Source organism: Camelus dromedarius, chromosome 3, assembly GCF_036321535.1.
Source record: "Camelus dromedarius isolate mCamDro1 chromosome 3, mCamDro1.pat, whole genome shotgun sequence".
Classification (NCBI taxonomy): Eukaryota; Metazoa; Chordata; class Mammalia; order Artiodactyla; family Camelidae; genus Camelus; species Camelus dromedarius.
In genome coordinates, this window is record NC_087438.1 from 42,039,850 (window position 1) to 42,061,810 (window position 21,961).

A 21,961-nucleotide genomic window follows, 5' to 3' on the forward strand; every position below is an offset into this window, starting at 1 on the left:
AAAGGAATTCACAGATCTAGACTGTAGTTGCAACCATTCCAGAATAGCTGGGCTTTGTGATGATAATAAGGCAATAGCCTTTTTCTACCAATCATTTTCAAGATTCAAATATTCTAAAAGTTATAACTTGGGCACTCTGGATTACTCAAAATTGTGTATGGAGAGAAACAGGTGTGTTCTCTCCTTTACTTCTGCAATTAAATGTCACAAAAATCTGACATTTTAATATAGATGGCATAAATATCATCAGGCATACCCACCTTCAACATGATACAAACATGGTATGTTGTGTTTTTTCCCTCCAGGGCCCAGGTCACTCTCTGGCTAATAATTTAGTCTTCAGAGAGGTCCATACTGGTGAATTCCAGAGTATGAGAGAGGGAAGAAAGAAGAAACAGGCAATAGACTGTCCACTTCCCCAGTTTCGAGAATTCAAATGAATAAATCTTAGAAACACAGATGGTACATTTCTATAAGCATTAATGTATTTATGTACTTTTTATGTACAGACGACTCCTCTCTATGTCATATTGCTTTATTTTCTGCTCTAACTAGCTCACGTATGTTCAGTGGCACAAACTCAGGGAAGTAAGACATTGGGCCTTTGCTGATAAAAATACACATATCTTGACTTCTCCAGTCATAAATATCCCCAAAGGATATTTTATGATTCTGATTTTTTAAAAAGGTGTATTAGAAGGAGAAGAGCTTTCTTGACTCCATTCTTTTTTTTTTTTTTTTAACAGAGGTACTGAGGACTGAACCCAGGACCTCGTGCATGCTAAGCATGCACTCTACCACTGAGCTACATCTCTCTGCCCCTTGACTCCATTGTTAATTGAGAAAAACATAATCTGTTTATTTTGTAACCGTGAGTGGAAGCTGTGTAGTTAGTTCTTCAGAAAAGAAACTAGTGATAAATACATTTCCTTAGTTTACAGACACCAGCCTAAATTTTACCTTAGGTTATTTAAACTGTAAGTATTTCATTTCAGCATTAGAATTTTTTTAAAAAAAGGAAATTTCAAAAGGACTGCTTTAGTTCTTGGACTTCTAAGTATATATAATAAATTAGCAAGGAAAGATAATTATATACATTCCATTTTATACTGTTCCTATATCTCTAGTTTCCCAACCCCAAGCATGATATCCATCTATACAATACATCATATAATTACTACATATATAAATATATATTTGATTTTTGGCCAAAGCATCTGACTCAGCTGAGTCCCGATTAGAGAGGTGGGGCAGAATGCCCCAGACGCAATGTAAGAGCACTGAAAAGTTGTACAGCAGTGGCATGGATCCAGGGAGGCTTAAAAAATTAGGACTATTTTGTGTGTGTGTGATCAATCTATCCATCTTCTCTCACCTCCCCCTCTTCCCAACACTATCAAGATTTTCGATACTTTTATTCTTTTCTGTAACCATGATTTTATTTCTTGCTTCACTGGAGTTATTTAAAAAAAAACCCCAGCATTATTGTGGTATAATTGGTATATAAAAACTGCATGTATTTAACGTGTACAGTTCGATGAATTTAGACCTATGCCAACACTTAAGATACTATCATCACAATACTGTCTAACGTCCCAAAGTTTCCTTGGATCCTTTTTTTTTTTTTTTAAATAAGAACACTTAACATTAGATCTACCCCATTAACAAAATTTGAAGTACACAATACCGTAAAGTTTGTGCTCTAACACTTTTGTCAAGAAGGGAGAATGGAAATTGTATTCCCTCTGGGAATAAATTTCATAGGGTACACATTTTCCCTTGAAGAATTAATAAGGTATTGATCATTGTTTCCTAGCATTCAGAGTTGCTGTGGAAAAAAGACATACTTAACATTTTTAAACTGAACTACTCATAGATATTTTAGGTTGTGATGAAAACTTCAGGTTAGAATCCAAGCTGTTTCTACCTATAGAGTTGGAAGAAAGTCTGGTATAAACTCATTGGCTTTAGCTCTTCCTATTATAAAAACCAGAATGTATAGTTGTTAGATAGCTAAATATAGGGAAAATCGGGGGATACTCATCTGCTTTCTCCCTAGTACCTATATATCTTGGATAAAATTCATGTGTCATCATTTTAATCATAATTTTTATAGGGCATATTTACTACCAAAGACTTACCCTCACATTCTTAAACTCATGTTTTTCCTAAACTGAATTTTCCTGTATTTAGATACTATTTAACTTATCACTTGAAAGAGAAATAAAACTGTCTCCAACACATTAGAAAACTGAAACCAAAACACTGTTTCACCTCTAGCATCCTTTTCCGCTCTTCCCAATTCCCTGTTTAAATGAAAGCTGCCATAGAAATTGCGCTCAGAAATGTCTCTTCTTCCATCTACACTGTCACAGTAAATTTGTTCTCTTTTGAAATCTGAAGGTTTCTAGCATCCTGGGAAGTAAGAGGTAATAGTTGTTCCTTATTTTCAATCCCAATAGTTGCTGATGTATCAGCTGTCTCATCTCATGGTTATTCTTTCCTTTCACAGCCTATTAACTTGCAGTTCCAGGCCCAGCGATCTATAACTAACTGCAGAGGCCACCACATGTGCAGGGTTGAAGTGTTACCTCCTAAGTTCCATGTGTCCTTCAAAATCTGTAAGTAGAATTTCCTCTTTCAGTTTAATTTGATTTTATCTGATCACCTTGCAGGAGGAGGAGCTGACTGAGATTCATCTTGCATTTTTAATTATTAATTTTTTATTCCCCATCCACATGCTTTTCTTTGTATGTCTATTGACTAGTTTTTAAGGAGAAAGTGTGTCTTTTCCCTTTGATGCTTCCCTGGCTATCAGGATTGTAAACCATTTGCTTTCCCTGATTTCTGCAAGAGAGTAAAGTCAAAATCTGAAAGTTTTACATTGGCAAAGTGCACACAAAAGCTGTCATCTAATAGTCCTATAATCCTCTAAAGGAGCTAAAAGCACAGTGTTACTTAAAGCTGAGCTGGTTCTTGCATTCAGTCAGGATTTTAGAAATATAATACATTTTATCAGCCTTAACAATGAAAAAAACCTTCACTATAACTGCAGGATATATCTGCTTGAAGCAATTACCAATCTAGGTTCAGAGTTTGCTGAAATTTTCCCAACTCTGTGTCTAAAACCTGGTTTGTTCTTATTGTATATGAAGTTAGCTTATCCTACTGAAAAATAGAACACTTAAGGTATCAAGGGTAGAATAATTCATTATTTTTTAGTAAAAAGCAAATGTAATCGAGAAAAACACTTACTTGGCATGAACATGTCTTATTTTTATGAGTCTAGAAAGCTAATCTCTTTTCCTTGCATGGGAGTTCTTTGCAATGTGGTTATTATTATTAAAGTCATCTCATGTCAGTTCCTACATTAAATCAGAGTTATATTATTTTTTAACATTTTTTATTGATTTATAATCATTTTACAATGTTGTGTCAAATTCCAGTGTTCAGCACAATTTTTCAGTCATTCATGGACATATACACACTCATTGGCACATTTTTTTCTCTGTGAGTTATCGTAACATTTTGTGTATATTTCCCTGTGCTATACAGTGTAATCTTGTTTATCTATTCTACAATTTTGAAATCCCAGTCTATCCCTTCCCACCCTCCACCCCCCTGGTAACCACAAGTCTGTATTCTCTGTCTGTGAGTCTATTTCTGTCCTTTATTTACGCTTTGTTTTTGTTTGTTTGTTTGTTTTTGTTTTTTAGATTCCACATGTGAGCGATCTCATATGGTATTTTTCTTTCTCTTTCTGGCTTAATTCACTTAGAATGACATTCTCCAGGAGCATCCATGTTGCTGCAAATGGCATTATGTTGTCGGTTTTTATGGCTGAGTAGTATTCCATTGTATAAATATACCACCTCTTCTTTATCCAGTCACCTGTTGATGGACATTTAGGCTGTTTCCATGTTTTGGCTATTGTAAATAGTGCTGCTATGAACATTGGGGTGCAGGTGTCATCCTGAAGTAGATTTCCTTCTGGATACAAGCCCAGGAGTGGGATTCCTGGGTCATATGGTAAGTCTATTCCTAGTCTTTTGAGGAATCTCCACACTGTTTTCCATAGTGGCTGCACCAAACTGCATTCCCACCAGCAGTGTAGGAGGGTTCCCCTTTCTCCACAGCCTCTCCAGCATCTGTCATTTGTGGATTTTTGAATGACGGCCATTCTGACTGGTGTGAGGTGATACCTCATTGTAGTTTTGATTTGCATTTCTCTGGTAATTAGTGATATTGAGCATTTTTTCATGTGCTTTTTGATCATTTGTATGTCTTCCTTGGAGAATTGCTTGTTTAGGTCTTCTGCCCATTTTTGGATTGGGTTGTTTATTTTTTTCTTATTGAGTCGTATGAGCTGCTTATATATTATGGAGATCAAGCCTTTGTCGGTTTCACTTGCAAAAATTTTCTCCCATTCCGTAGGTTTTCTTCTTGTTTTACTTATGGTTTCCTTTGCTGTGCAGAAGCTTGTAAGTTTCATTAGGTCCCATTTGTTCATTCTTGCTTTTATTTCTTCTAGGAGAAAATTTTTTAAATGTATGTCAGATAATGTTTTGCCTATGTTTTCCTCTAGGAGGTTTATTGTATCTTGTCTTATGTTTAAGTCTTTAATCCATTTTGAGTTGATTTTTGTATATGGTGTAAGGGAGTGTTCTAGCTTCATTGTTTTACATGCTGCTGTCCAGTTTTCCCAACACCATTTGCTGAAGAGACTGTCTTTATTCCATTGTATATTCTTGCCTCCTTTGTCGAAGATGAGTTGACCAAAAGTTTGTGGGTTCATTTCTGGGCTCTCTATTCTGTTCCATTGGTCTGTATGTCTGTTTTGGTACCAATACCATGCTGTCTTGATGACTGTAGCTCTATAGTATTGTCTGAAGTCTGGGAGAGTTATTCCTCCAGCCTCTTTCTTTCTCTTCAGTAATGCTTTGGCAATTCTAGGTCTTTGATGGTTCCATATGAATTTTATTATGATTTGTTCTAGTTCTGTGAAATATGTCCTGGGTAATTGGATAGGGATTGCATTAAATCTGTAGATTGCCTTGGGCAGTGTGACCATTTTAACAATATTGATTCTTCCAATCCAAGAGCATGGAATATCTTTCCATTTTTTAAAGTCTTCTTTAATTTCCTTCATCAATGGTTTATAATTTTCTGTGTATAATTCTTTCACCTCCTTGGTTAGATTTATTCCCAGATATTTTATTACTTTGGGTGCTATTTTAAAGGGGATTGTTTCTTTACTTTCTTTTTCTGTTGATTTATCGTTAGTGTAAAGAAATGCAACTGATTTTTGAACGTTAATTTTGTAACCTGCTACCTTGCTGAATTCTTCAATCAGCTCTAGTAGCTTTTGTGTGGACCTTTTAGGGTTTTCTATATATAGTAACATGTCATCAGCATATGATGACACTTTTACCTCTTCTTTTCCAATTTGGATCCCTTTTATTTCTTTCTCTTGCCTGACTGCTGTGGCTAGGACTTCCAGGACTATGTTGAATAGGAGTGGTGATAGTGGGCATCCTTGTCTTGTCCCAGATTTTAGTGGGAAGCTTTTGAGTTTTTCACTGTTGAGTACTATGCTGGCTGTAGGTTTGTCATATATAGCTTTTATTATGTGGAGATATGTTCCCTCTATACCCACTTTGGCGAGAGTTTTTATCATAAATGGGTGTTGAATTTTATCAAATGCTTTTTCTGCATCGATTGAGATGATCATGTGGTTTTTGTCCTTTCTCTTGTTGATGTGATGTATTACATTGATTGATTTGCGTATGTTGAACCAGCCTTGTGTCCCTGGGATGAACCCCACTTGGTCATGATGTATAATCTTTTTTATGTGTTGTTGGATTCTATTTGCTAAAATCTTGGTGAGGACCTTGGCGTCTATGTTCATCAGTGATATTGGCCTATAATTCTCTTTTTTTGTAGTGTCTTTGCCTGGTTTTGGTATCAGGGTGATGGTGGCTTCATAGAATGAGTTTGGGAGTATTCCCTCCTTTTCAATCGTCTGGAAGAGTTTGAGAAGGACTGGTATGGGTTCTTCTTTGTATGTTTGGTAGAATTCCCCGGTGAAGCCGTCCAGTCCTGGACTTTTATTTGTAGGGAGGTTTTTAATTGCTATTTCTATTTCCTTTCTAGTGATCGGATTGTTCAAGTGTTCAGATTCTTCTTCATTCAGTTTTGGTGGACAGTATGTTTCCAGAAACTTGTCCATCTCCTCTAGGTTATCCAGTTTGGTTCCATATAGTTTTTCATAATATTCTCGTATGATATTCTGTATTTCTATTTTGTTTGTTGTAATTTCTCCATTTTCCTTTCTTATTTTGCTAATTTGTGCTCTCTCTTTTTTCTTCTTTGTGAGTTTGGCCAGAGGTTTATCGATTTTATTTACTTTTTCAAAAAGCCAGCTTTTGGTTTGGTTGATTTTTTCTATGGTCTTGTTAATCTCTATTGTATTTAATTCCTCTCTGATCTTTATTATTTCCTTCCTTCTGCTGCTTTTTGGGGCTTTTTGTTCTTCTTTTTCTAATTCATTCAGGTGGTGGGTTAAATTGTTTATTTGAGATTGTTCTTCTTTTTTGAGGAAGGCCTGTATCGCTATAAACTTCCCTCTTAGCACTGCCTTTGCTGTGTCCCATAGGTTTTGAGTGGTTGTGCTTTCATTATCATTTGTCTCAAGGTATTTTTTAATTTCAGCTTTGATTTCCTCATTGACCCATTGTTTTTTCAATAACATATTGTTTAACCTCCATGCTTTCCTTTTTTGCTCCTTTGTTTCTCTGTTGTTGATTTCCAGTTTCATGGCATTGTGGTCAGTAAAGATGCTTGAGATAATTTGTATCTTCTTAAAATTGTTGAGGTTTCTTTTGTGCCCAAGTACATGATCGATCCTGGAAAATGTTCCATGTGCACTTGAAAAGAATGTATATCCTATTTTTTGGGGGTGGAATGCTCTGAAAATATCCACCAAATCTAGTTTTTCTATTGTAGTATTTAATTTCTCTGTTGCCTTGTTTATTTTCTGTCTGGAAGATCTGTCTAGTGATGTTAATGCAGTGTTAAAATCTCCAACTATGATTGTATTCCCATCAATATCCCCCTTTATCTCTGTTAGTAATTCTTGTATGTACTTAGGTGCTCCTATATTGGGTGCATATATATTAATGAGTGTAATATCCTCATCTTGTATCACTCCTTTAATCATTATAAAATGTCCTTCTTTATCTTTCTTTATGGCCTTTGTTTTAAAGTCTATTTTGTCTGAAATCAGTATTACAACACCTGCTTTTTTGGCTTTTCCATTTGCATGGAATATCCTTTTCCATCCTTTCACTCTCAATCTATATGTGTCCTTTTCCCTAAAGTGGGTCTCTTGTATGCAGCATATTGAAGGTTCTTGCTTTATTATCCAGTCTGCCACTCTATGTCTTTTGACTGGAGCATTTAGTCCATTAACATTTACAGTAATTAATGATAGATGTGTGTTTATTGCCATTTTGAACTTATCTTTGCAGTTGAATTGGTATATCCTCTTTGTTCCTTTCTTCTTCCTTTTGTGGTTTGGTAATTTTCCTTTGTATTATCATGGATTTTATTTAATTTTTGTGACTCCCTTGTAAATTTTTGGCTTGTGGTTACCCTTTTTTGTAAATCTATTAACCCATTACTATAACTGTTTTTATTAAACTGATAGTAACATGATCTCAAACCCATCCTACTGTTAAAAAAATTTTAAAAAGAAAGAAAAAAATATTCAATATTTCCCTGCCTCTCTCTCCCACTCTCAGTGATTTGTATGTCTTCTTTTATAATTTTGTGTTTACTTTATTTGTAATTCATGAGTTACCACCTTTCTAGTTGTGAGTTTCTCATTTCTGTAGCATCCTGCTGCTTTTCTATTTAGAATAGCCCTTTCAATATTTCTTCTAGCATGGGTTTAGTGTTGCTAAATTCCTGCAGCTTTTTTTTTTGTCTTTGAAACTCTTTATTTCTCCTTCTATACTAAAGGATAGCCTTGCTGGATAAAGTATCCTAGGCTGCATCTTTTTTTCATTCAGGGCTTTGAATATATCTTGCTACTCCCTTCTGGCCTATAGTGTTTGTGTAGAGAAATCAGCTGAGAGCCTTATGGGGGTTCCCTTGTAACTTACTCTTTGCTTTTCTCTTGCTGCCTTTAGAATCATTTCTTTATCCTTGACTCTGGCCATCTTGATTATGATGTGTCTTGGTGTGGGTCTATTTGGGTTCTTCCTGTTTGGGACCCTCTGAGCTTCCTGTACTTGGATATCTGATTCCTTCTTTAAGTTTGGGAAGTTTTCAGTCCTGACTTCTTCAAAAACCTTTCCAATCCCCTTTGATCTTTCTTCCCCTTCTGGGACCCCTATTATGCGAAGATTGGGACGCTTTATATTATCCCATAGGTCCCTTATGCTATTTTCATTATTTTTTATTTGCTTCTCTTGTAGTTCTTCTGAATGGGTGCTTTCTATTGCCCTGTCTTCTAGATCACTAATTCGTTCCTCTGCATTATCTAGTCGGCTTTGCACAGCTATTAGATCATTCCTCATCTCTGTCAATGAGTTTACCCGTTCTACTTGGCTCTTCTTTATAGCTTCAATTTCATTTTTGACATATTTTATATCTCTAAACACAATCTCTTTTAATTCCTTCAGCAATTTGATCACTCCTTTTTTGAAATCTTGATCTAGTAGGCAATCGATATCTATTTCATTGATCTTTCTTTCAGGGGATTTCTCTTGTTCTTTTAATTGGGAAAGGTTTTTCTGCTTCTTCATCTTGCTCATACCTCTCTGGCACTGTGGTTTATGGAGTATCAGTTGTCTATTTTGGTCCTTAAGGATTTTATCTATCTAATGCCTATTTAGGAATAGAACTTAGGAAAAAAAGAAAAAAAAATAAGAGAGAGAGAGAAAGAATTTTAAAAGAAGGGAGAAAGGGTTTGAAAACAGTGTATAATGAATAATAGAAGAGCGAGTTGAAGCAGAGTATTAATCGGGTTGAGACGTCCTTTTAAAACCCTTAAAAAAGGGGGGGGGGATGAATAGATGTATTTGAAACCTGTGTCTAATCAATAACAGGACATCAAAACCCAAGAGAAATAGAAATGAATTAAGAAGTAAAAATTAAGAGAGTAATAGAAAATAGAACAGGTAAAAACAGATTTAAAAAAAAAGGGGGGGTTGTCGGTGTTCTCCTGGAGTCTGTGTGCTTTTAATGTGAAGTCTTTCTGTCTTCGTCCTGTTTTGGAAGCTCAGCTAGCTGTTTTCAGAGGCCCTCCGTTGGCGCCCTCTTCTGTGCTGCTCCCAGCACCTGTTGGCAAGCAGATCGCGCCTCCTCCTAACACTGGGTCAGGTGCAGCTCTCTGCTGTGGGCGGGCGGGTCGCTGCCCCTTCGGATGCCGCAGTCAGATGTTTCAGACTGGCCAGGTAGGAGGGCGGGTTGTGCCCCATCCCAGCACCTCGGTCAGGGGCTGTGTTCCTGCCCGAAAGGCGGGGGGCCGCTCTCCCTCTACCTGCACCGCTGGTAGCTCTGCTGCTCTGTGCGGCTGTGTGCTCCGCTCTGGTCGGAGCACCACAGGTGGGCTCGGGGAAGAGGGAGGGACAGCCCTGTCCCTGCTCCGAGCCAGAACCCAGCTCCTTGTTTGTCTTTGTGGAGCAAGTTCTCTGAGGGACCAGGATGGAAGGATCCTATCTGCCCCGGGCTGCAGGCCAGTTTCAGTCTGGCCTTTGAGGCTGCTAAGCCCTTCGGTGCGAATGCAGGTTTCGCCCCTGCCCCCACCTGGGTGCTCAGCGCCAGGGGATATGGTGGCTGTGCCTGAGCCCCGCCTCTCTTCCCCCGAAAACTTTCCGCGGGTTTTCAGAGATGGGGGTATGCACCCTTCCCCCGAGAGCACATCAACCTTGCTGTTTTATGGAGGGCCCAGGTGGTTCTGCCCTGTGCACCCACAGCCACGGCGCGCAGCCCCTAGCAGTCCCCCAGGGCTGCCTCTGTGCAGCCACCCCCGTCCTCCGCCTGGCTTGTGCAGCCTGGCCCTGCCCGCTGCTGCCAGCCGTGTCTCAGGCTGGGTATCGGGGGGGGGGACGCTCTGTGCCCGTTTAACTTAGTTCTGTCAGTCAAGGGCTGCTCTGTACAGATCCGAGCCTCGGAAGCTCCCCCTCTGTCCCGCTGGCCTCTCAGTTGGAGAGGGGAGACCCAGCGAGCGAGCGCCAGTCCTCCTTTGCCGCTCCCTCCCCGCGGGATCCGTCCTGCACTGCTTTGCCTTTTGTTCTTTCTTTTTTCCTTTTCTCCTACCAGGTTTTTGGCGTCTTTATCTTTTGAAGAGGGAGATGTTCTGTTGGAGTTCCACAGGTGCTCTGGTAGGCTGAGTGGGTCTGTAGATGTGGGTCTTGGTGTATTTGTGGGAGAGGGTGAGCTATGAGCGTCCTTCTACTCCGCCATCTTCTCCGTCCCAGAGTTATATTATTATAATATAATCTCTGGCTACACTTTTCAAGAGTTCATCTTATGTGAGACTGACGCACTACCTACTGTGCTAAGGAGGCAGATAAGAGTTCGTCTTATAACTGCAAACCAAAATGGAAATGCTTTCAATTACATATGGCAAACATGCAGGAGATGTATACTAGAGCAGAAATACTTGAAAAAAATGACAGAAATCCACTCATTCAGGGCAAACAGAGAAGAGACTTGACAGACATTGTGGCCTATGCCTGGATACCTCTGCCTGGAACTCTAATCACAGACCCTAAAATAATCACCTGTGCTTTGTGACACAGTCAGTATGATTACTTCCTTGAACCACTACCCAAGGAAGAAAAGGTAAGTACCTCACTCCTGTCAACTCAGCTCAACACAGTACAGTGAAGCAAGAAATGTTTTCTGTGATTGCAACAACCAAAATGGTTACCTGTCTATAGAGCTAAAGAATAACAACAATAATATACTAAGGTACAGTGTTGCGTTACTGCTCATTATTCCTAGCATTAGTGAAGGGGACAGGCAAAAATTCAGAGTCCTGCTTTCACTTTTTATAGGCCAAAGGCTTCTGCTTTATATATTTTTTCTCCATCAGTTACTCCCAAAACGAATGACATTAGAGCATCAAATGGCAATTTCAAACATGGAAGAGACGTGGGATCCAGGGAAAGATAATGTGGCTCTTACATACACATATCTCAGCAGTGCATTTAATTTAGGAAAGAACCAATCTCTATTTATAAATGCAGCTCTGAGATAATGGACTTCCTTTTTTCCTCTATGTTACTCACTGGAAGTTGCAATATCTACTCAAACATAGCTTGGTTACAAGAGGCTAGAAACCTGGAACTGGTGATAGAAGCTGATACCTTCTTGTGATTAGTAGCGCTGCCATTAATTCTATATCACTGAACATAAATAGCTTTCAGCACAATGACTCCCCTGTCTTTTAGGGAGAAATGACTCAATTTGGTTATGCATCCTTAATGAGTTCCCGACTACCCCAGCAAGAAGCTGAAATTAAGGGTATAATTCTCCTTGGGTACATACTTGCTTGGGAATATAAGAATCCAAGCAGATTCATGAATAACCAAGAATTCTTTGGTGACAATCCTGACATCTCGACCTTAGTTCAGGCTTCTTATTCAACAGCCAAGAGGGGAGATTGCTTTTGAAATTCTCAGTGTCACTGGTTTTTGTGAAACTAAAACAAAACCCAGCAAACTTCTCATTGTATTTGGAGAAAAATCCTCATTTCACAGATGAAAGAACTGCCCTGTCATACTTCTTTTAGAGAGATTTTATTTCCTGTTTGAAGTCTTTAGCCACAGAGGATTTTAGGCAGGACTGTAACTTCTCTGGTCACTGTTTTCCACATACACTTCGATAAACCTAAGTTCTCACAGTTCAAGCCTGGATTTATGCACAGGTTGAAAAAGGCCATCGCTTACAAGCTGACCCTTGAGAGGTTCTGGAATGACATCCTAACCAAAAACTCTTTGGTCAATAGTTGCAGTCACTTGAGAGTTTGGCCATTTCTGAAGATATGAAACCAGATATAAAATAGACAACTCATTTAAAGATCATAATTATATTTGGGAAAGGAATTATAATCCATGTCTCATTTGAAACAGAAATTTTTGAACCTATTCCCCCTGTGACATTTTCTATAAGCTAGGAGTTTATCAATTTCCCCTGTAAAGCTAAGAGGATTTAAACAAATAATGGCTTATTTGGCTCTTCCTGTTAATCCATTGTATTTGGTACTCCTGAGCAACAAGTGTATGAGTTCCAGGGACACACAGTGAATAAAACAGATAATGAGACAAATAATGGGGGAAAAAAACAAGCAATAAACAGATAACTAGATATCACATATTTAAATTTCACATAGAATTTCAGATAGAGATAAAGTATAAATAAAACAAGGCAATGGGAGGTACAGTGCACGCACATGTGTGTGTGTCTGCATGTGATCTGTCTCTTGGATAAAGTATAATTCAGCCAAAGGCCTGAATGTGGAGAGGAACCAGTCATGCAAGGATAGGAGGGAGTTGTGTTCTAGGCAGAGGGAATAGCAGTGCAAACAACACAATAAAAACCACATTCACTTTGCTTTAAGGTTAAATTAAATATAACCTATTTCTATGACAGCAACATCTATATAAAATGAGCCCAGTAAAACTGCATAAAATTCTGAAAGATTAGTTTGATCTCTGTCTTGCTGGTATTGTCACAAAACTAAGCAGCCAAAGAGGGAAGAAACATGAGATCAGGAGCAATTTGCTTTGAACATCTCACACAGTACAGTTTTTAATAGGTTGATGGAAAAGTCGGGTTGCCCTTTTTTAGCAACTGTTCTTTCATTACTTCAGATTTTGCTCTATTCTTGGTATCTTTCCAAATCTGTCACTTCCTGTCTTTAAAAATGAAAACCCTGGAGGGTTCAACACCATTAATCTCTCGAATTTATTAAATAGATACAGCACTTCCCTTCAGTTGAAATAAAGCATTCATGTTAGTTTGGAGGAACTCTGTGACACTAACCATCACTGTGTAAATAATAGATCTACCACTCAAGGAAGCAGTCTTCCCCTATTGACATTTGCCTCTCATCAGCTTTTGATGAAAGACCAAAGGAAATGGAATTGTGTATACATAATTACATGGTACAGAGCAGTTATGTATTCACTTTTATTCCCCAAGGTCTTCAAGGCCCAAATGTCTATTCTCTCAATTTATTGAAACTAAAATTTATACATTCCTGGAGTCAGAATGATTTGGGAACACAACAGGGATAAACTGGAAGTTCAGAATAACACTTACAGTTTCATAATTAAACTCTCTGCTGAGAGAATACTCTTTGAAACATGCATATTGGTGTTTGGCCAAGATAAAATTCCCTATAGCATAAGTGGGTGTTTCTAAACTTGATTTCTGAATAGCTTTGAAAAGGTGGCTATCAACATGGGGACTATATTGTTCAAAAGCAATCTAACAACCACTTTAAAGAAACAATGTAAATGTACCAGGCAGACGGGGAGATTTAAGACTGCTGCATATGCTGTATGATAACTTGAAGGAAAACTGATGATTACATTGAGTATATCAAAGTAAAACTCTCATTCCCAGGGAAATATCACAGAGTAATTTCAGTACAAGTCAAAAGTGTTTAAAATAGTCAAGTAGAATGTGTTTTTTATTTTTCCCAAATCAGATAGAAATTTTAAAAAATTCCCTTTAACTATATTTCATTCCTCATAAATTCCAACTCTTTCAGTAAATTTCATGGAGCCAGTTCCTAAAACACTTTCCTAAAGAGCTAAGCCTCAAGCCAGAGAGAGAAAATGAGATACAAATAAAGGATAACTGAGGGGAAAGCCTAACAGGTTCTTTTCTTTTTTCCTCTCTTTCCTTAATGCAGTGAAGTGGGAAGTGGAAGATGAAAGGTAAAATGCTTCCTTCTTAAAAGGGTCACATTAGTTTGTGGCTTCAGTTTACATTTAACTATAAATTCTTTCTAGCAAAACTTAATTGTGAAATGCAGATCATAATAGTGGGAACCACTATGAAATTGTGGATGGACTCAAATACATGCTATCAGTGTATTTATGTGAAGGGAGCAAAGTGCTTAGAGGAAATGTAGAGCTAAAGCTGAGCTGCAGGACTGAGCACCAGGATAAAAAATGTACTTATCATACTACCTGGAAGTGTATCAGATAAGGCTGGCTACACAGTGGGAGGATGTCTGCCCTGTCCTGGGGTGGGGGTGGGGGGGACGTTGACTGTTGGTAGAGAAATAAAGCTTTCATTTCAATTCCACTCAATATTTGAACAATGACTTCAGGGGAACTTCTTGCAAAGTTCAAAGGAGATAGGGTACTCTGTTAAATATATATAATTTAATATCCTTCTCTTATTTAACATTAAAAAGTGCCTTATAGATACATGTACCCCATCATAGTAGCTCTATATACAATAGCCAAGACATGGAAGCAACCCAAATGTCCATCAACATATGACTGGATAAAGAAGTTGTGGTATATTTATACAATGGAATACCACTTGGCCATAAAAAGGAATAAAATAATGCCATTTATAGCAATATGGATGGACCTGGAGATCATCATTCTAAGTGAAGTAAGCCAGAAAGAGAGAAAAATATCATATGATATCACTCATGTGCAATCTAAAAAAAAAAAGAAGAAGAAGAAGAAAAAAGGACAGGGAAACAGACATAGGAAACAATCTTATGGTTACCAGGGGAAAGGGATGGGATGGGATAAACCTTGGAGTTCGAGATTCACAAATATTAACTATTGTACATAAAAATAGATTAAAAACCTAAATTTCTTCTGTATAGCACAGGAAGCTGTATTCAATATCTTATAATAACTTATTAAAAAAGAATATGAAAACATATATACACACATATTATGACTGGGACATTACGCTGTACACCACATATTGACACATTGTAACTGACCACACTTCAACAAATCAAAAAAGTGCCTTATAAACAAAGAATGTAAGTCATAACTCTTTAGGTTCTTAAAAATGATCAAACTGGTCAGAGAAAACCTCAGTCCATGGACTTCACTGTAATAATGGAAGATTCCAATAATGCCTCGTGACTTGTGTGCAGAAGTTGAAGCTTACACATGCCTGTGAGTCTCAATCTTCTAATCATCACTCATTTTTGTCCTTGCACATAGCACAGTGCTGACCAAAGAAGCACTCCCTCAGTGGTAAATTATTACCTCACATCTCCAGTAATCTTTAATACCAAGATGGAAAACATTTTCCTGATGAGAAACTGACATTGCTAGTGATGTCATCTGATAGGAGGCAGCTGAGATGTTACTTGACTCCAGTGTCAGAAATGGATAGAAGGGCTGGTTCCAACCAAACATGAAACATTAACCCAGCCTCCTGCGCTCTAAAGCTGCATCTGAATCTCAATTTATGGTAACTGCTCATCTTTGTTGTTCCTTCAGGAAAGTAGCATACAGTTAAGCCACCTGTGAAGACATTGCTCAGTCAATGAACAGAGCAAAATAAGAACTGTACTTGGAGAGAGAAAACCTGAGTGTGAGTCTTGGTTGCATCACTCACTCTCTTCACATTCTTGGGACACTTGCTAAGATTCAGTACCATGTCCCCTAAAGTGTCCCCTCACTTTACTTCCAGTGTCAAACATCAGTGCTTGTACTACCTGTTGACTTTGCAACCTACTGTCTTTGGAACTTCCTGAATGGTTAACTCCCTTAATCTCAGCTTTTTACACAAATAGCTTATTGTCAATGAAGTCTTCATGGAAACCCATTTAAAATTGAAAGCTGCCTTCCTTTATCTCTAAGACTTTTTTTCCCCCAGGATACTCAACACCTTTTAACAAACTATGTAGTTTTTTTCTAGATTCAATAATTTTGAGACCTATTTTCCACCATATATGCCAATGTGCATATGTACAGCTTTTGAAAAACCAAAATTATGGTTATTTGAACTTTAAACTATTGTTTGTTATATTATCACAATGCGTATTATTATTATAACATAATTACATTGTTAATATAATCATTTCAAATCATAATTATACCTTAAACTTGTATATCTCTTCTTCTAGACTGTTGAATCCTTGTGTAAAGGGACTGTTGTTTATCACTGTATCTCAAAGCCAAGCACAATTCTGGATAATAATGTAGAGAATAATTTAAAATATTATTGTTTAAGTGGGAAATTCCAAGATGAATACTGTATATTTTATAGTTAATTTGGTCTTTTAGGTCGTGGAGTGGATATTTCTCTCTTTTCCATTTTCTTCCCCTGTCTTCATCTCTCTCTACCAATGGTCTTAACTGGTATAACCATCTCTGGTTTCATTTGTCAACTGTCCAGACCCAAATTTGCCCTTCAATGTGGAATTCCAATAGCTAGACTTGGGAGAAAGTGTACAGTCTCTCATTTAAGATCAAAACCCTAGTTTAGCCTTAGCAGTAGTTATGCTGAAATTTGGTCTCCACATATCTGTTCCACACGTCTACTTCTCCACTGACCCCCATGTCAAGTTGTGGGGAAGAGAAAGGTGTGATTAATTATCAGCCTCAAACCCCAGTATCTCTGTGTGGTGATGTGCTGCTGAGGATGCAATTTCAAATACAGCTCTCTAGTACAAGAATTTCCACTAGCAAGTCCTGCTGACCCCGAAATTGCTCTTCTTTTTTTCTTGTCCCTTCCATCTCTTATTAATCAACCAGAAGGGCATAATTATTGGATTTAGAAGTGGGGAGAAGTTTGAGCCCTCTGAGCAATGTGTAGCACAGAACTTGTTTAAGGGCAATACGATGAATTCCTTAAATCAGTTAATCAAATACATTCCAAATATTGGACACTTTTTGATATTAACTGTAAAACTTACAATGTGAAAGCTTAAAAAAAATAGCCCATTGTTTTACTGAACTTTATCAAATGTTCTCCAAATTAAGTATAAGGGACAACACCTATTTATGAGTAACATACCATAAAATGAATAAGTGCGTGTGTGTGTGTTTTCTCAGGGTCTGCAGGTCTATTTGTCAGTTGCCTCATCTGTAGATTAGTAATCCAGTAAATCATGTTCTCCCATTGAATTAACAGTCAAATGAATAAAGCATCCAGAAAAGGAGCACATTTGCTCCTTCTAGATTACTTAATTTCCTCTGATAGAAAGCATCATTTCAAGGATTGGCAAGTCAGAACCAGAGAGCAGTACATAATTTCTCAGAATTTGGTGTTACAAACTTTCAGCACCGCCTCCTAACCCCCCTGCAGATTGCCCATTTTTTTGCCTTTTCACCACTCCTCCAGGAAGTGGAGCCAGCATTAGTGCCTGGGGGCAAGGGAGAGGAGCTCCTTCTCTCATCATAGATGTGCCTGAGATTTAGGTTGTTATTCAGACCAGCAAATACTCCATTGCTTTCTACAGTAGGATTTTAGGGGCTACCTTTATAAACTGCACCATTTTATATATCTTTCCTCCTAAAGATAAAAGTTGTAAAGTAGTGGTCCCTGAGCCAAATGACTGATAGAAAAATTAATAATTTTAAAACTAATCTTTTTATTTTAAGTTAATTATAAATTGATATGCAGTTGCAGAGAATAAGAGAGATCCTATGTACCTTTAACTCAGTTTCTCCCAACAGTTACATCTTACAAAACAATAGTAAAGTGTTACAACCTGGATACTGATGTTGCAAAAGTCCACCAGTCCTATCCACAGACATATTTTATAGCATAATTTTAACTGGTGTGGTAAATCTGAATAGTAAACAATATTTACAAATCAGAAAAATTTACATAGAATAGACTTAAATCATTTCTCTCAAAACTAGACCTGCATTCTACATATAGCAGTCGGCTAGAACTAAGTATCATTTTTATTACACAACATGCATTCTCCATTTTGTACCAGGCCCCACCTATGTTTCTACTTAAAACCAGTCCATGTTTCTAGTTAACAGCTCGCCCAAGTCATGTGTTATGTCCCTAGGACTGGCCCTATTACAACAGGTTGGGGAAGTACTTACTCCCTGTTTTAGCTTATGTGTACCCTAATGTGCTTAACCTTGCTGGTTTTCCACCAGAGGGCACCCTATCCCCGCCTGTGTTCAACTGCATCCTGGAAGACTGAAGGTACCATTAGACCTTTTAAAAGGTGACTAACTGGAGTCCTTAGAGAATCAAGTCAAACATTTTTCAAATAAAATAATGTCACCAGATGATAGCAAATGAAATTATATAATGCCAAATGTGCAGTTTCTTACTTCCAGTCTTGACTTTTTCCCTGAGGTCCAAATATATATTTGACAACCTACTTGACATTTCCACTTGGGAATTTAACATACCCAAACTTAACACACTGAAAATAGAACATTTGTTACCTTTCTCCTAAACCTGCTTCTCACAGTCCTCATCTCAGTAACAAGTTTCACCATGTACCCAATTATTCAAGCCAAAGACCTAGAAATCTTCCTTGATTCATCTCATTACTTCAAACCACCTCCATCCTCCCTTCGCATCAAATTCATCTACAAGTCTTACTGGCTGTGTCTCCTAAGTATATTCTTAATCTCCTTACCATCAAGGCTAACCCACCGTGATCTCTCACCTGGACTAATACAACACCTTCCTAACTGGTCCATCTGATTCCAGTTTTGCCCCCTGGAAACCATTTTATAAAATGTTAGCTCTTCTGAAAGCATAAATAATAATCTACAAAGCTCTATACAATTTAGCCCTTGATAACCTGTCCAATACCATTTTTTTTCTATTCTGAATATTGTATACTTAATTCCAATGTTTTTTTTTTTTTTTTCTTCCTGTTTTACAAAACACCAACCTCTTTTCCATCTCAAGGCTTTTCAGCTTGCTCTTCTCTCTTTCTGGAGACTCTTTCCTTACTTATTCACAAAGCTCACCCCTCAGCCTTTAGTTTTCAGTTTAAATATCCCCTTAGTTAACTATCACCTTATCACAGAGGCTTTGCTTGTCATCCCAGCTAAAGTGCTGCCTTTCCTATGCCCCAACCAGTACCACTTCTCATCTCATGAATTCTTTACTTTGTTACATATATCATCATAAGATATTATCATATTTATTTGTTTGCATGTATGTTTATCATCTGTATCTTAACAGCTATAGTATGAGTTCCATGAAGTCAGGCTTCGTATGTCTGTTCACTGCCATACTCCCCAAACCTAGAACATTGTCAAAGTCATATTTCATGTTCATTAAAAATTTGCAAATGTGTAGATTGATGATTATCAAAATTAAAGGGTGAACTATAAGTGATATTTCACTGGGCAAAAAATCATAAAAAATAGTATGACATCTTCCAAGGTTTAATTACTTTTTAAAATTTAAAACATATCAGCATGGTGAATAAATTACTGTCTTCGATAATAACTCACTAGAATATCTACTTTCAGTGATGAGAGTAACACAGCAAAGATTTGCCCTCTCACCTTAAACAACTAAACAATCAGAAAAATGCATGAAAGTAATTCTTTTCATAGAGTAGAGAAGACGCAGTATAGGGCAGTGATATCCACAGAAAGAAAAATAATGAAAAGGGCTCTAAGATTACTCCAGCTTACTCCGTGGAGAGAATCTCCACATCACAGTACAGGGAGGGGTATTCTGTATAGAGCCTGGCTATGTGCCTAAGTTGAGGAGAATTCTGAAAAGTCCAAGTGGCTAGAGTTTTCAGGGCACATTACTGGAGAGCAGAGAGAGATGCACAGAGGAAGATCCAGAAATCTGCAGGTCGTTCCTCTAGAGCCTTCAGCTAGATACCGATCAGCAAATATATGTGAAGAAATCACCTAAGGAAGATACCTGAGGCATTTATTTAACCAAGACAAGGGAAAGCATTTATTCACACAAAGAACTGATAAATGAAAGAAAACAGACAAAAAAATATATTATATGGACATAGTTCAATTCCATAAAATTCTAGAAAATGGAAAGTAGCTGCTAGAGACCAAGGCTGAGTGGTGGCAGGGAGGAATAGTTGTATTACAAAGCAATCTGAGCGAACTTTTTAGAGCGATGGGTATGTTTATTTTCTTGATTGTAATGATGGATTTATAGGTATATAAATCAGTTAAGTTCATGAAATTTTACACTTTAAATATGTGCAATACATTGTATGTCATTATATCACAAAAAGGCTGTTAAAATAGCAAACCGTTACTGAATACTTAGTAAAACAAGTGGCCTCAATCTTCAGTTTAATCTTCTTGAAACAAACTAACTTTAGCAGACCAAATGTAGGAGCACACTGGAAGGGCATCTTACTTACATGTTACTGTTAGCATCTTATGAGCTCTTAGTGCATGTCAGGAACTGTTCCAAATACCTTCGTGGATGAAGTCTTAATTTTTATAATAACTGATGAGGTGAATTCTATTATTAACCTCTTATATTTTATTATTAAATGCTATCATTAACTTCTTAAAATGGTTAAGTAACCTGTTCAAAATCAGAGTTAGAAGGAAAGAGGTTTGGGATTGAATACAGACATATGAAATGCAGGCCCATACACTTTATAATAACACTTGTTTGCTTCGGTTGGGGCTGGGGGGTATTAGCTACCAAATAATGTGTTTAAGGCAGACTGACTAGTAGCTCCCAAACTGCTGTCAGATAAGATGCCTTTAAAAGCAGTGCTGGTGACATTGCCTCTGTCGCTGAAAGAAAACAAAAGATTTCTTTACAACAATGATGACAGCCCTGAAGCCCAGGAGAGGTGAAGGCCAGACTCTGCACCGTGCCAGTAAGGATGAGCAGGCAAAGCTGATTCTTTTTGTACATTGCTAATAGAGTCACAGCTGTTGACATAAGGTCCCTCCTGACAATCACTTATGTCAGTGCAGTTCAGGGCAGCAAGTGAAAATGAAAAAGAGGAAAGTCTGGCATTAAAGGAATTGGTGTCAAGAGAAGAGATTGGTAGGAATTAGAATATGTAAACAATAATTGGTTCAAATACTACAGTAGGCTTAGTATACTTCAATTAAGAAGGACTAAGGTGGTAATTAGGAATATATCTACCCTTTAGTTCAATTCATATTTTATACTCTGAGTTTTAATTTTATGTCAATAAAAGTGAAGCTTTTACACATCTGTTGCCATTCTTTTTTTTTTTTTTTAAGATGGAGCATGCTTACACAGCCTAGAATCTAGTTAAACCAAGTGAAAATACTCACTTACAATTATACTGCCTATGGGGAAGCTGGCCATGGATGTGACCTGACAGGTCAGGCTTTGTGTGTGCACCTCTCCTCTGCTGTTTATCAGCTAAACTGCTCTGGGTAGATTGAGGAGGTTGTTAAACTTCAGTGGTCAGAGTTGCTGACTTGTAGAATGGACACAGGTGTAACTGTCCCTATCTGTTGTAATGTTTATCCCAGAATCTGTATGTAAAGGTTTTCAAATTTTTCCCCACTCCCCTCTAATATACTGAGAGTGGATCATGAGAAAATTTCATCTCACTTTTATCAGCTGCTCACTAAAGCAGTGACTTCAATGGTAAGGACTTCTGGAGAACAAGGAGATGGTGAACGTTCTGGGGAATATATTAGAATCTTGGAAAGAAAAGTTATCTTATTTTTATAAAATCACTATTGAGATATAACTCACATACAATAAAATCCTGTTGTTTTTGGTATATTCACCAGATGTGCAACTACCATCACTCTCTCATTCCAGAGCATTTTCATCAACCAAAAAGAAATCTCATATTCATTAGTAGTCATCCTTCCCTTTTCCTAGCCCCTGACAACCACTGATCTGCTTTCTGCCTCAACAGATTTGCCTATTCTGGAGATTTCATATAAATGGGAATATATGATATCTTGCATTTGGTGTCTGATTTTTTTCTCTTAGAATGATGTTCTCATGGTTCAACCAT

The 21,961-nt window shown here is 37.5% G+C and overlaps 1 long non-coding RNA gene across 1 annotated transcript in view; it reads left to right on the plus strand.

Annotated features, from left to right (window-relative positions):
* The window catches only part of LOC116150814 (uncharacterized), a 201,407-nt gene that overhangs the window by 125,266 nt on the left and 54,180 nt on the right, over window positions 1-21,961 (plus strand). The window contains exon 3 of the long non-coding RNA XR_010378521.1: window positions 2,513-2,621. This is a non-coding gene — a long non-coding RNA (uncharacterized LOC116150814). The remainder of the gene's footprint in view (window positions 1-2,512; window positions 2,622-21,961) is intronic.